Source organism: Ostrea edulis, chromosome 1 (genome assembly GCF_947568905.1).
Source record: "Ostrea edulis chromosome 1, xbOstEdul1.1, whole genome shotgun sequence".
Lineage (NCBI taxonomy): Eukaryota > Metazoa > Mollusca > Bivalvia > Ostreida > Ostreidae > Ostrea > Ostrea edulis.
Window position 1 is genome coordinate 56695497 of NC_079164.1, and position 16339 is coordinate 56711835.

Sequence of the window (16339 nt, forward strand, 5' to 3'; positions counted from 1 at the left end):
TGGTCAAAACACATTGTTTATTTGTCTACAGATGAAAGAGACATGAGGATTCTCCCTCACAAACTGAAAAAAAATAGTTATGGATCTTGTACATGTATAGTTTATTAATCACTATAGATTTCCAGCATCACAAGTCTGATTCCACTATATGCTTTCCATACTGTCAGGTTCATTCACCCCCTGTTTGAGCCACAGTATAATATCCCAAATACCTTGGCAATAAATAACATTATTTGACTAGTGTTTCATTTTTAGCGGAGTTACGATGAAGTCGAACTCGGCTTATGATCTGATGAAGTGCCTTTGGGCGGGCAGGCGGGCACACATCAACATTTCATTTCCGCACCATAGCTCTTGAGCAAATTATAGGATCTCATTCAAACTTAGATGGATTGTCACCCTCAGTAAGATGAGGAAGCCTATCGATTATGGGGTCATTAGGTCAAAGGTCAAGGTCACTGGCTATAAATAGACTGAAATATGGAGAAAATTTTGTTTTCCGCACCATAGCTCTTGAACGAATTATAGGATCTCAATCAAACTTAGATCGATTAAGTAAGACAAGAAGCCTATCGATTCCGGGGTCACAAGGTCAAAGTCACAGTGGCTATAAATAGACTGAAATTTGGAGAAAATTTTGTTTTCTGCACTATAATTTTTTAACAAATTATAGGATCTCAATTAAACTTAGATGGATTATCGCCCTTGATGAGACAAAGAAGCCTATTGATTTTAGTCAAGGGTTAAAGGTCAAGGTCACAAAGGATTTAAGTCGGCTGAAATTTATGTTCGCAAAATTTTACTCCCTGCTTGATAATTCTTGAAAACTTTTCTGCCGGTTCCCTCTATGACCATTCCTTGCGCAACTCGGCTTGTGCATTTCCGATGCCCGACAATTTTTATTTTTTTTTTGCGTTTCATTTATTTTGAGTTATTATACAATTATTTACCATTCCATTGATCCTCTACAGGACTGTAGTATACTCAGGTGACAGTTTAGCATATTGGACTACCTTTTCAAGTAATGAATCCTTAGAATTAGCTATAACTAGGATTAAACTTGAATGTATATATACAGGGGAAAAACTTCTTCATAACTGCAAGGCATTGATAACCATATTGATTTGAATGTTTGGGCCATAATATGTGGTCACATTTTTCATGAGAATATAAAGGGGTGAAATTCTAGAAAACAACAACACGACTTCAGTTACTCGAGGAGCGTTGTGGCCCATGGGCCTTCCATTATCCATGTTTGCTGTTGTAACGCTTTGAAAAACAACAACAGTTGATTTGTATCTAAAATCATGATAATATTCAGTCATTTATCCCCCTACCCTTCCAGTACTATCTTTTCTAACTGAATTTCCACAATGTTCAACTCCCACGAGTACTTTAAGTACTTTGATTATTATTTTCTGTCATTTTTAATAAGGTGAAATTAATAAAATAACGCAAATTTTAAGGGTTTTTGGAAAAAGTAGCAGTTCTCCCACTAAAAGTAATTCAATAAATCAAAAGATTTTGTCAGACATTTATTTCTCTGAGAGTGGAGGAAATTATGGCTTCTTTTATCGTATATATTTCTCTAAACAAGAGACCACGATTTACTTTAAACTTGGAAATTTTTAGGGGGGCTCTAGACCACCACCGCGGCTCGACCCATTGATCTCAAGGCTCATATCAGCTATCTTGCTCTCACAAATATATATGTATCTTCATAAGTTTATGAGTCCTACTTGTAGTCTCACACTGAAACAAAAACTCGCTTGGATAACTTAGAATGCATGCTTATTGCATTCACAGTATATATGCACTGAGTGTGTGTAACAGGGGGGGGGGGGGGGGGGGGGGTTAGAAAATGAGAAATTCAAACACATTGATTAAAGTTATAAAATTGGTATTTTATTTTCATTTAGAAATGTTTACTGATTTTGATATATCAAAAACTTAGAATAATCAACAATGACACTTCCTCTATATTTATACAATATTATTGTCTTTAAAAAAGACATGTAATACATGAGTACATGTACTTGTTTTCCATAAATTCACACTTTAGTATGTTGCACAATATATCCATTGCTCTGGGCTCACAAATACATTATTGATTCTATCCAAGTCCCACATTTTGCAGAAGTTCTTGAATTTTTTCTGTAACCTGTAAAGTTGTGGGGTCCAGGGGATATGACATCATCAATGTAAATGAAGTACCTGTTATAAAAAATATATTCTGTATATTCAAATATTGAAAAAAAGATGAATATCTAATATACTAAGAATTGTATTTATAAATGTCTGGTGTTAAAATGAAAAATTCTATCTTACTAAGATAGAAAATATTGTACCTTTCTTGCTGATTTTCATGGCAAATTGCTGTTGAAGTTGTTGGCTGGAAGCCCATTTCAACTTGCACTGGTCCTTAGGATGATGCTTAGAAAAAAATCATCATAATTAATATTTGCACAGTCAGTATTAATCATTAATTATACTGTGTCAGACAATGTCAATTTTAAAATTGTGTGTCTCAATGCATGTTTAGTGAACTTTAAAATGCTGATATATTGAAAATTACACACATAACATGTATTTTATTATGTTAATTTTTAAAATCTTGTCTGAAATCAGCATTACATATGTAACACTACATGTATGTTAAATGTGTGCAGTGCAGCAATGTGAACTCTTGCAGTAGTAGTACATCTGCATGATTGTTATTTATTTCATATTGTTATAGTTACCTTCTATTTAAACTGTACATACCCTCCCACCCCCGGGTCCTTAATGAGGTGAATAAACATCATAATTATCATATTACAATATGAGATGACAGATATGTTTTCATAAACTGCCAGTTCATTCTAATAATATCAAAACAAGTCAACTCTAGATTTATCAGACCTGTCTCCTTTACGGAGTGTGGGTCAAGAGAAGGGCATACATATCTTATTTTCATACAATACATTTAGATCTATTTGCCTATGAGGGGGGCTTGTGATTTTACAAATATTTTAAATAAAGTTTTGTAGACCTACATGCTTGCATGAAACATGAAACCCCAGATTTGAAATATCTCTTAGGTCAATGAAATTTCAAGATACTATAAGTACTATCATTTATACCAAATAGAATTTTAGTGCAACACTCCCCCCTCCCCCCCTCAAACTTGTGAGAGCCCTATTTTTTTTCAAATCTGGCCTATACATGACATCCATTTACAATTACATGCACATGTAGGAGTTATATTTTGGGCACATATGGAATACATAGATGCACAAAAAATGAAACAGCTCCAAATTGTGCGTTTATAGATGTTATTATAAAATCGCGTTGTGAAATAGCAGAGGAAAAGTGGGTTGAATACAAATTCAATTTGCCATTTTTTTCACTTACCAAACGAAATTATGATTTCGTTGTCCACGTTGAATGCATCCATCGAATTCCTCTTCTCAGAAGAAACTTTGTTTAAACTCTCAATGACTACATAAACAGTATTGAAACTCGCAGCACTCGGACATCACGATCACGCTACATCAACAACTTTGTTTACGTAGTGCAGCTATGCATGGTGGTGAATTTCGTGAGGTAAAAAGTGCCATTCTGCACGGACGAAACATTTAGTCCACTATTATTACATTGGCGTATTCCTAATCTAAACTATGGCCAAATTTCTATATCTTTCGTCGAGACGACCCTCTCAATCATCGATTCAGTCACAGCAACAACTTGTACTTTCGGAACCCCTTTTTGTTTTTCGACTACTCTATGGCGATGTACGGAATTCCGAAAAATAATTTCACGTGAAAATACACGATTTTTACTGATCACGTGGTTGCTATCGGTCTCTACGTTAAAGAATAGAAATTATGTTTTTCCACAATTCTACTTTCAGTAAATCTTTCACTCATGACTTGCACACAAGTTTTATGAATAAAGAAAAGTTTAATTACTTATTTAAATTCATTACTTGCATTTAATCATATAGTAAAACTATCAGCTACTTACAGTTGTTGGTGTTAGCAAATCCTCTATAAATCAAATATATACTTTATACTTTTAAGAATTTAATAATGGCAACAGTGCTCGAGCTGAATGGCGAATTTTTTTCAAAAATGGCGAAAAAAAATTAAAGTGGCGAAAATCCCTTTTTGCAATAAATTGTATTTTAAAATCTGTCGTGTTTTCCTTTGTCAGTGACACATTATCGCCTGTTGGTTTATGCAGTCAAAATCTGTTTATTCAGTCAACGCGTGCGACCGGAAATCTCGCGTCGCTCCATTGCACACAGAGCTGGTCACGAAGGCCAGATAATAGCCTAAGGTAATGTATGGCTGCAAAAAAGTCGGTGATTATGTAATAAAGTACATCGGACAGCTGTGTACCCTGCTGTGGTCAATTGTTTAACATTTTTTAAAAAGTCTTATTCATTATCGTGTTATCATCTCCACATTAATGTCAATTCTTAACCACAGAACCGACTGGTAATTAAAGAGACACTACAGCTCATTTTGCGCAAAAATCATGAAATGACAATTTTCCCAGCGCTTTCTCAATTTTTGTTGCATTGTTGAAAGTATGAACTTTACGAAAATAACACTTATTTAAAGTTAAAAATTATCGTTTTAACGTAAAAATTAATACTTTTTGATGGCCTATACAAAAAATATCGAGTCTCCTCCTTTTAGTCTTCAGACGCATGCGCATAGACAGTAAACAGTGCAGCATGTCGTCCAGTGAGAGAAAGTGTAGTTGATAGATCTAGCATTTTGACAGATTCTGTGAGAAAAGAGGTAAAAATAGAATGAGATAAAACTCATGCGTGAAATAAAATTTACCTAGGGATCAGTATGACCGTTGGAAAACAGAGAGCTCGGAGAAACGCATGTAACTCAGTGGCGGATCTAGGATTTCCGAAGAGGGGTGTGAAAGTCAAAGATTAGCCAAAGTAATTGGCCATTCGGGTGCAAAATTTTGATTTTCATTCACAATCTGTGGCGTAAAAAGGGAGGGGGATACTGGCCCCCTAAATCTGCCATTGAGACTAGCTGCGAAGACACTACGTTTAAAAGTAAGTACGTGCTATTTCTATCTGAACACGACACGTGTTAGTTGTAAAAACATCGGTCAGTGGGAACATGGAAGGGTTTCTGTTGAAATAATTATTTATAATTAGTTATAATAAGGAGCAGGGAATAATCTTATGTACTTGAAAGGTGAGTGTGGACCCCTTGAAGGGGAATTTAGATAATTTCCTACACAACACCTTTGCTGTCATTCAAAACCACCTGATGTAAATAAGCATTCAAAAGTCCGAGTCAGCATGAAGAAACCTTTGAATTCCGGACGATCTTCAACGCGCAGTTGAGAGTAAATTGATGCATCCCAAATGTTCAAAATTGTCAGTATCGATGTGAATTTTACCATTTTATCAATATATGGTTTAAAAAACACTTCATTAAAATGTGGAAAATGAGCTGTAGTGTCTCTTTAAATTAGCCATATTATTGTGTATAATGTATATACATCAATTGTTTGTTTTTGCGGCCAAGATCATTGATTACAAGATTTTGATGTGTTTGATTTTAGTTCGAATATTTCATAAACAATGCGGTCGGTCGCCATTGATATGGACATAGCAATTTTAATAAATTATTTTTTTTTAAGTTCGGTGCGCAACAGTATAAAAATGCTAATCTCATAAGACTATGCACCCCATTCTATTTTGACACTAAACTTGTAGCTTCTGACCCTAGTCTAAAATTTAAAAAAAAATATCTATGTTTGGCTTTACTGTCAACCCCACCTGCTCATACATCTGATTCTGTCCAAATTGCAAAATCTTCCATACCAAAATGGAAATTTAATAGGGCAATGGTTGAGATAAGACTCTAAATTGGGCTTGATGTTTTGTGACGTCTGCATTTCGGACAATGTACACAATGTTTTCACTGAGGGGTGTAGCATCATGAAGTTTATATTTATATGATTTATTATCTGATTGTTTATTTCCATAATAAAATTTATCAAACAAATCAACTTCTTATTATTTCAGAAAGAAGTGTTTAGGTATGGTAGCTGGATGTGATTAAGTAATGTAACTGATTCAAAATGCTAAAATCAATGTAATGAATAAAATAATATGATGGAAATAATGGTAAAGCATGAGATTATTTGCACCGCGCCGCACCCCGAAAAAGTGGCGAATGGGAATTTTGGTCCAGTGGGAGCACTGAATGGCAACATCCTTTGAAATCTCTTTCAAAACTAGATTTTCCTGAACTATTTCATAAAAAGAACACAGGAATTCCCGCCAGGAATTCCTATTGGCTAGAACAAAATACTAAGACTAATCAGATGACAGAACAAGTATTACACCTAAGAGATACATGAACTAATCCAAGTTATGTTCTAACTGGACCCTTACGGATTAAACCATTATATTTAAAAGGAGTGTTTAGGTTTCTTTAACACACAACACAAAGTTAGTAAGTATGTATTGAAGTGAATGAATGTGCATGGCAATATAAAAGTATAAAACTAAACTAAGTACAACTACCACATATATTTGAAATATCTCTTAGGTTAATGAAATCTCAAGATACTATAACTTATAAGTAATATCATGTATACCAAATATAATTTTAGTGCAACACTCCCCCACTTGTGAGAGCCGGTGTTTTCAAATGTGGCATATACATAATATCCATTTATAATCACATGCGCATGTAGGAGTTTTGGGCACATATGGAATACATAAATGCACAGGAAATGAAACATCTTTAAGTTGTGTGTTTATAGATGTTATTAAAATCGCATTGTGAAATAGCAGAGGAAATGTGGGTTGAATACAAATTTAATTTGCCACTTTTTTTCACTTACCAAACGAAATTATGATTTCGTTGTCCAGTTGAATGCATCCATCGAGTTCCTCTTCTCAGAAGAAACTTTGTTTAAACTCTCAATGACTACATAAACAGTATTGAAACTCGCAGCACTCGGATATCACGATGACTTTGTTTACATAGCGCAGCGGAGAATTTCGGGGTGTTGCTAAAACGCGGAACGGAAAACGAAACGGAAGACGGAAAATATTTTATGCAATTGTAACAGGGTGTTGATTGCTAATAGTAATGATGACCAACTCCTGTTGAGGTTCGGAACAAGGCGTTTATTCAGCAAAGTATATATTTAAGGTTGTTTAGAAAGCCCTGTAACAATTGTATAACAATAATCATACTGACATATGTATAAATCATAAAATACAATACTTTTACAGACTAATTGATATACAATTAATGGTAGCAATATTTACATACTTCAAGGGAGATAACTTTATTAGAATTAGAAACAGATTACGTAATAAAGGATTGCGTTCTAATAGTAATTCAGACTGGGCTAGATATCGTAAATCAAGAACATGAAAAAACATGCATTATCAAATTATTATGATAATATAGATACACAAATTAATGATGCAAATAAAAATAATAATAAACTATACTGGAAACTTTTGAAAGAAGCATTTCATATAAAAACGTCAACTGAAATTCCATCTATCCAATATACATCTGAGGACAAAGAGAACAAGTTTATTTTTAGCGATTTAGAAAAAATCAATGCACTCAATGAGTATTTTTCCTCTATTTCAAATATCGATGATACGGGTGTAAAATTACCTGATAAGTACTTGTTGTGTACCGATACTCTTGGTGATATTATTATCAATGAACAAGATATTTTAGATGTTCTCTGTAATATTCCAGTAAATAAAGCAATAGGTCCTGATTGTATTAGCCATAAAATGCTGAAACATACAGCAAAATCTGTATCTAAACCACTATGTATATTATTCAACAGATCTCTTTCTGATAAATGTTTTCCAAATCCTTGGAAACTGGCTCATGTATTACCTTTGTTTAAAAAAGATGATCCATCTATAGCATCCAATTATAGACCAGTCTCACTTTTAAGCTGTGTCAGCAAAATTATGGAAAGGGCTATCTTTAAGCATGTTTATAATTATTTTCATAAAAATCATGTATTCTATAAGTACCAAGCAGGTTTTTTACCTGGTCATTCCACTGTATACCAATTGATAGAAACTTACCATAGCATTGTTAAAAGTATTGATGAGGGAAATTATGTTGTATGGTTTTTTGTGACCTATCTAAAGCCTTTGACAGAGTCTGGCATAAAGGACTTCTTTTCAAACTTCAAACATATGGTTTACATGGTAATATACTAGAATGGTTTACAAGTTATTTAAGTAATAGAGAACAAATGGTGATGTATAGAAATCTTTTTTCTTCAACAAGAAGTATACATGCTGGTGTTCCCCAAGGGGACCTCTGCTTTTTTTAATTTATGTTAATGATGTTTCAGACAGTATGCTGTCAATGTGTAGATTATTTGTAGATTATTTGCAGATGACAATTCTATTCAATGTTCGTCGTATAATGTTGCTGTAATTGAACGACAGGTTAATCTTGACCTAAAAATCTTAGACAAGTGGTCTAAAAAAATGGCTTCTTCAATTTACCCCTAACAAAACAAAAGCAATGTTTTTTACCATGAAAAAATCCGTAGACCACCCGAAACTAGTGTTTCAACAATGTCAGCTTGAATATGTTACTGTTCACAAACACCTTGGTCTTAGCTTTTCTAATGATTTAAGCTGGTCTGTATATATTGAAAACATTGTTAATAATGCGTATAAAAAACTTGGTTTGCTAAAAAAGTTAAAATTTACTGTAGGAAGAAACACCTTATCAACAATGTATACAACTTTTATTAGACCTGTATTAGAATATGCCTCTGTAGTCTGGGATGGATGTGCGGGTTTTGATTCTCACCAGTTAGAAAAAGTTCAGTTATTGGCTGCCAGGATAGTAACTGGTCTTCCAATTTTCGCCTCAATAGATTCACTTTATTTTGAAACTGGGTAGGAACCCCTTTCTGATAGAAGACAAATAGCTAAATTAACAAATATGTTTAAAATTCATAACAATTTAGTTCCCCAATATCTGAAAGAAATTTGCCCAAATATTCGCAGAAATTTATCATCGTACCCGTAATTCTAGCGACTACACACTTTCTAGATGCAGACTTGAATTATATAAAAAGTCATTTATTCCCGACACAGTTAGAAAATGGAACTTGCTGAGTACAGAAATAATAAACTTCAATTGATAAATTTTTAAAAACCATTAAAATAACACCCTCAAAACCACCTTTATTCTATTCATATGGCCAGCGATATGTTAATATTATTCATACCAAATTAAGACATTCTTTGCATCTTTATCGTAAAAACATCATTGCCTCTCCAAATTCTATATGTGGTCATATTGAAGATGCCCATCATTTCTTCTTTGCATGCAAAAGATACACTTAAGCAAGAAATTGTTTTTTCAATGAACTGCTTCAGCTAAATGATATTGCTATTGTCGATACCCACCTTTTATTATGGGGAAATGAATATTTTTCAAATGATGTAATTTTTTATATTTTCAGAGCAGTTCAGAAGTTTATTAAGAACTCTAACAGATTTTAATCGGACCTATATATCATAATTTTAAAATATGTTTTGCATTTTATGTCTGATTATGTACTTACATGAACCTTAACATATATTGTATATTATCATAATTGTACATTATAACTAATATTATATTTTCTGTGGTACGACAATCTTTATTTGTACATGTATAGCATAATATATTTTGTATACGGGAGAGGTTGTCTAAGTTGCTAGAACTTGTAACCAATCCTTTTGTATATTTATACAATAAAATATGTTCAAATCATAACTTTGTCTTACACAAAGTGCTATACATGTAACATTAAATACACAAATGCATCTCCCAATATTTACTCTTGCCTATGGATAAAATCTTTACTGTACACTTATGCTTATCATACAATGTAATATAGACATTACAGTTATTACTTTGATCTAAAATATAAAATATTTAAGTCAGTAACTCAAAATACTCAAACATACCATTCTATGGGAATAGGCTAATATATACAATGGTGAACTGCAATTGTGATAAATAAATGTCACCATATAAAGTTCAAACCTGCAAGTTAATCAAATAACTTACAACTTGATGCTAATGAAATCATCATAAAAATATGGTCATTAATTAAGATACATCATAGTGAGACAATTGAACTACATGTATTTACACTTTATAGTTAAAATAAATGATTCTCTCTCACTATATACTTTTACTCAGGCTGAAGTGCATAGGAAATTAATCTTAATGCAAAATTATAGGATTTACCATTTTAGATAAATATTAGAAGTATATTATCATTAGTAATAAACTTAGTAACTTACCGATTAAGAGGAAAAGTCAGTCTCAGGTAGTACTATCAGGTATATGTAAAGTCAAAACTAATATACTGATCTATGGACTGATCACTTCAAATTTCAGACAAAGAATGAACTGACACAAAGAACTTTTGGAGGGGGAAAAATCCCAAAACCAATAAAAACGCAAGACACAAAACTAAAACACCAATGAAATTAAAAGACTTATGGACAACTTGGCCAAGTCATAATTAGGCACCTGAGGCACTCAATACCAAAGAACTCAATAAGTCTTATGCTTGACAGGATATTGAATTGCAGATCCATTGAAGGATTATATAATTCAATTCAATACATTGACATTAAATTGAAAAAAAAATGAAATAATAACAATGCATACATGCATATATGAATGCATTATATGCATATTAGATAAGAAATGACTCTGTCACACAATGATGTTTTGAGGAGGTCAGCATTTTGCAAAATAAAAGTTTTATCATGAACAAGGGAAGCAGAAATCACAGAGAGAGCGGGAAGTCATCCACAGAATCCCCCGCTTCATCTACTTCATACTCATGCATATGTATTTTAAAATCATTATAACTTACCATGAAAAATATTGATAAAGAAAAAAATATAATCATACTGAAAAAGACTTGAGTACCCAATGAATAGAAGCCCCCCCCCCCCCCCCCCCCCCCCCCCCGCAAAAAAAACCAAAAAAAACAACAGTGTAAAAAATAATTTTTTCAACAATTTTCCCCAAGCATAGCCTTCTTAAATCGAACATGCTTTTATTTGTAATTTAGTTCTACATCTGGTATATACATGTACACGTATGTATTTATGTATCACATCAAATTTTAAAGCGAACGAGTCCGGTGTGTAAAAAACGTTTGCCTCATTTGGGATGAATTTATGTGAAAGTTTGTACATCTACCGATATCCTGCGGATTAGTGTTGAACCCGAAGAGATACAGCTGGAAAGAAAGACTGAAACAGAACCAATGAAAACTATAGTGAAGTTTACGATCCATAGTATAAGGAATTAACAGATCTATATGAAATAGCTAAAAGGCTTACAGACAATTTATGCTTGAATGGAATTAAAAGGTCATCTCATTATTAATCTAAACATTAAGATATAAATATTTAGTTTAGAAATAAACTGCTAAAAGTCCGCCCTATTTAGAATTGGAGTGCTGCGGTCACAAAGTCTCTGTCAGTTCATAAAATGATATATCAAACACAAGATGTTTAACTTGCTGACTTAATAAGATCATGAATTGTCGTTGTTATATACATACCATACTCCCTGTTGTAAGTATACACATACACGGTATTGTGTGTAAATTCATATGTACATGATTACAAATGTGCGTTAATGATGAGGGGAGGGGGGGGGGGGCATTTAAAGTGCGTGTGTTCTTTGCATTTTCTACCCATAGATTTCGCTGTTCGCCAACACATCTGTCAAAGTTCTTGTAAAACGTTATGTAAATTCTTATTCAAACGTTTAACTTCACTTAATCAATTTATGATGCAAAATTTTAAAATAAAACTGTTTTACCACTTGTAAACAAATTCCCAAAAGTTTTATTTTAATCATAATAAAGTATTTCCTTCCGATTTTTGGTGTTATCATAGCTACATTAATCATTCTAATTCTTAAATTCAGTTCCGTTTTCCGTTTCCGCCTTTTAGCAACACCCAGAATTTCGTTAGGTAAAAAGTGCCATTCTGCACGGACAAAACATTTGGTCAACTATTATTACGTTGACGTATTCCTAATCTAAACTATGGTCAAATTTCTCTATCTTTCGTCGAGACGACCCCCTCAATCATCGAGTCAGTCACAGCAACAACTTGCACTTTCGAAACCCCTTTTTGTTTTTCAACGACTCTATGAAGGGGTACGGAATTCCGAAAAATAAATTAATTATCGTAAGTAAACTATAAGCTCCTATTTGAAAATTACATTTAAATGCAATGTGTATGATATTCAAAAGCAAAGAGACAATTCTCACCCGACCCGCACCATTCATTTACCAGTATGAACGCATAATTATTATATAGAAACAGATTCTAAATACAATCGTTGAAACACTTCCAGCCAAAATAACTCAGTCAAGCAATCAAACAAAGTTTTTGATAATTAAATCATAAATACATTATTATGTGTTCTTTCGTCTCCAATTTTTGATAATTACATTCTATATGAGAAATTCGACTCTTAACATAGATTATTTATTTTTCCTCTCAGTTAGAAAAAGTACATGTACATGTATATCAGGAAAAATAACTGTCGACATGATTATAATGATTTTTTTTTAAAAACCGACAACATGATTAAGAATCAAAATTAGTTCTCACTTTATTGATTCAAAGTATCATTAAGTGTTAATATATTTTCATTCATATGTTGATTGAGGTTGTGAACTCGAGATAAAAGGAACCACGGAGTTCTCCAGATATTTTATTGAAAATTAACGGCAACTTTATTATTGGATACAACTTCATAACAAACAAGATTATTTCAGCTTCTTCATTGTCAACTTCCCATATTTTTGTTGCAATATTCCATTATCATCCGCATATCGTGTTTATATTTCTCAACAGATTTGATGCGCAAGATCTTGTTCTGCGTATGATCAGTTTTTTAAATCGAGGGAGGCAAGTTGATGTTACAGGGATTTCAACAGTTTCTCGTTAAAGTCAGCATTTTGCAAATTCTATGATCGTTATAATGATCTAGTTTTCCCACATAACATATCATTGGTTCAAGTACTGTTTGGCGTGTTTCATACTGATTGGCACACTGGTTTTGACAACGGATTACCTGATCAAGACAAAGGGCTCACGGCATGACGGATTACAATTGCATTCGATAAATATTTATCAAATTTTCATTACGCAGAGAGACCATTTATATTGTTTTTTATATAGTTTTTCAAAACAGTATTTCATGTATTATGTATAACTTGATATGGATTAGGCAGCAGACAGTGCATATACACATGTATAAGCCTTTAAGGTACAAAGTCCACATAATGATGTACATGAGAAATACATGTATGTATATATATTTTTTAATTGGTTTTTGTACACATAATAAAGTACATGAATACAACAAGTCATATATAATTATCATTATGTGCATGGAGAGAGATAGTGAGAAAGAGAGAAAAAGAGAGAGAGGCATGTTTTAAGTAAATAGTAAGTTCCATCTGTCACATTAAAATCTGTTTGTATGTTCATTTTAGTTCATTTTTGTTTTGTCAAATCAAACGTAGCTTTATCCTGCTTGGGACCTCTTTTAAATTGTAAATACCCCCTTTATTAAACCTCAATCTATTGGAGCATAAAACCGCCAGGCCGTGCTCTCAGTAGGAACTGAGCTGTCCAGCGAGAAGGGCGCATTGATATGAGCACGCTTCAACCAGAATGTTGCCATCAATTATAGAATAACTTTATTGCAGACACTTTGGCATTGTTGTAAATGTTGCCCGTGTTCGGCTTGTTCTGAGGTGAGTTTTATGTAACGATTTTATATAGTATTTTCTTTGTTAAAAGGTCCTAAAGCTTCCAAGTATCTTTATTCATACTTTGTGTTTTGTGCTTGTTTCAATACCGGTTTCCTTTTTCAAAAACGTGTTCACTAGAAAGTCCTGTTTGTAAAGTTACGGCGTGTAGTACTGGCGATAATTGTAAGAAACATTGTGTAACTCGTATGCATAGAATTGCTAGAGTTTTGTGTATCTTGTTATAATATGAAGTAACTTATATGTATAACAGTGTATAATGTATATATCCATTGATAATGTAAAGTAAGGTTTCAACCTGAAAACCTGTGTGTATGTGTACGTTTATATAGTATGACTTTATTGTCGTAGGTGCTACCTTGTAGCGTGTACCAAGTACACGTGTACCAAGTAACCACAGTATCGAAACCAAACACTTTGGGGAGCATCGACCTGTGTGATGTGTCCACGTATGACAGCAGTCATCAGTGTAGTGGATCCGTGTTTAAGCCAGACGCCATTTGAGGAACTTTACGCTCAACGCCATAACACCGGGACCAGAAACTTAAATATTTGTATACCAAATAAATATGTAAATTGTTTGTGACTATCATTTATCACATTCTAGGCACGGTTATCCGTGACAAAGTGGTGTCAGAAGTGGGATTTGAAGAAGAATGTGATAATTGAATATATTGTAACAACCTACTTTTGAAAAAAAAAACTTAACTGTTAAAAGTTTCTTTTCTTTGATGTTCAAACTTTACTTTTTGTAATTGTTTTTGCATATTGTTTGCTGTTTTCATATTTTTATTTTCTTTTCTTGAATGTTGTATCTTCATCCCGTACATGGTGGTTTTCGACCTCAGAATAAGCGACAGTGTTAGCAGAAATACATCTCAGTAGTAATTTTGGTCATGGGCGAGATTTACAGCAAAAACCACAAGAGTGCAATTATCCTTTGTAGCCAATGTGAAATGAGGTTTCGTCAAATTTAAGAATAGTATATCTAATTTTGAGAGGTACAAGGTTCTATTGCAGCATCATGGATGTTTTGAATCAATTGCGAGAGTATGGTGAGTCCTTAGGTCTTACGGGTGTTGACTAGCAAAATTTCATTAAAAAGCAGCAAGCTATTCAGAGAGAAGAACGAAATGCAGAGAGTTAGAGAAACAAAGATTGAGTGCTGAGGAAGTGAAAGAAAAAGTCATGCTAGAATTGGAGAAAGAGAATCTTTGGCGAGAAATTGAGAGCTACGACAAACTTTGAATTGCAGAATTTAGATATCTCGAGTGGGGGTAGAGGGTTAGACACTTGTCAAGGTCATGCTAAGCCTAAAGCACCAAAACTTCCCGCTTTTGATGATGTCAAAGACGAGATAGATAGCTATCTTAGATTCGAAAGGTACGCCGAGGCTCAGAACTGGGTGGAATCAGAATGGGCTTTGAATTTAAGTGCTCTTTTAAAGGGGAAAGCGTTAGACGTTTATGTTCTTATGCCCAAAGAAGACGCTATCGATTACAATGCACTTAAGACCGCTTTACTTCGACGATTCGAATTGACTGACGACGGTTTCAAGAAAAAGTTTAGATCATGTAGACCTGACACTTACGAAACATTTTCTCAGTTTGCAGCCCGAATTAGTAGTTATTTCGATCGTTGGATAGAAATGGCAAAAACACCAAAAACATACCATGGTTTATACGATCTAATGTTACGAGATCAGTTTATTCATGTTTGTAGCCAGGACTTAAAATTGTTTTTAAAAGAACACATTCCAAAAAGTCTTAACAATATGGCTGAACTAGCTGATCAGTACAAAGATGCGAGAGATATCAGCGCAGTGCAGGCTACCGGTAAGAGTAAAGGTATTCTAAAGAAACCCGAAGCGAGTCCAAAGTCAGATAAAACAGAATCTAAAGACACAAAAGTCAGGTTTGTTCCCAAAAATGAACGGAAATGTTACAAATGTCAGAAAGTAGGCCATATTGCTTCTGAATGTAGATCAAAATATGTGATGAATAGTGTAGTTAAACACAGTTCAGATGAAGTACAACCAACATGTTTTGTAAGTACAATTCCAAAGGATTCTGTGGTAGATTCAAAGGTAAGTATACCGTCTACTACTCTGACGTCAGCATGTCAAAAAACTAAATTCTACCATGCCAATATCTGCAGGCTATATGGATGGGACACCAGTGACTGTATTAAGGGATACTGGCTGCAATGGTATTGTTGTCAGAAAAAGTGCAGTGTCAGAAAAGAGTTTCATAGCTGGGAAGGAACAAATATGTATACTAGCTGATGGTTCAACTATCACAGTTCCTGTAGCAGAGGTGTACATTGACACTCCCTACCTTAAGGGATTACATGAAGTTTATGATCTTATTGTTGGTAATGTACCCGACGCAAGACCTCCAGATAAGATAAATCCTAATTGGCAGGTAAGTGCTGTAGAAACAAGGCAGCAAAGGAAAAACAAAGACAAACCTTACCC

General features: G+C 33.6%; 1 protein-coding gene across 3 annotated transcripts in view; it reads right to left on the reverse strand.

Moving 5' to 3' along the window:
* Window positions 1–7064, reverse strand: part of LOC125672851 (sodium-dependent serotonin transporter-like) — a 139546-nt gene extending 132482 nt beyond the window's left edge. The window contains exon 1 of one of the 3 annotated variants that reach the window (XM_048909068.2): window positions 6880–7064. The gene's annotated coding sequence lies outside the window, so the exon portion shown is untranslated. Of the gene's footprint in view, window positions 1–3393; window positions 4116–6879 lie in introns of those variants that run through there. The other 2 variants (XM_048909069.2, XM_048909070.2) reach the window with 2 other exon arrangements.
* Between the last annotated feature and the right edge of the window lie 9275 nt (window positions 7065–16339).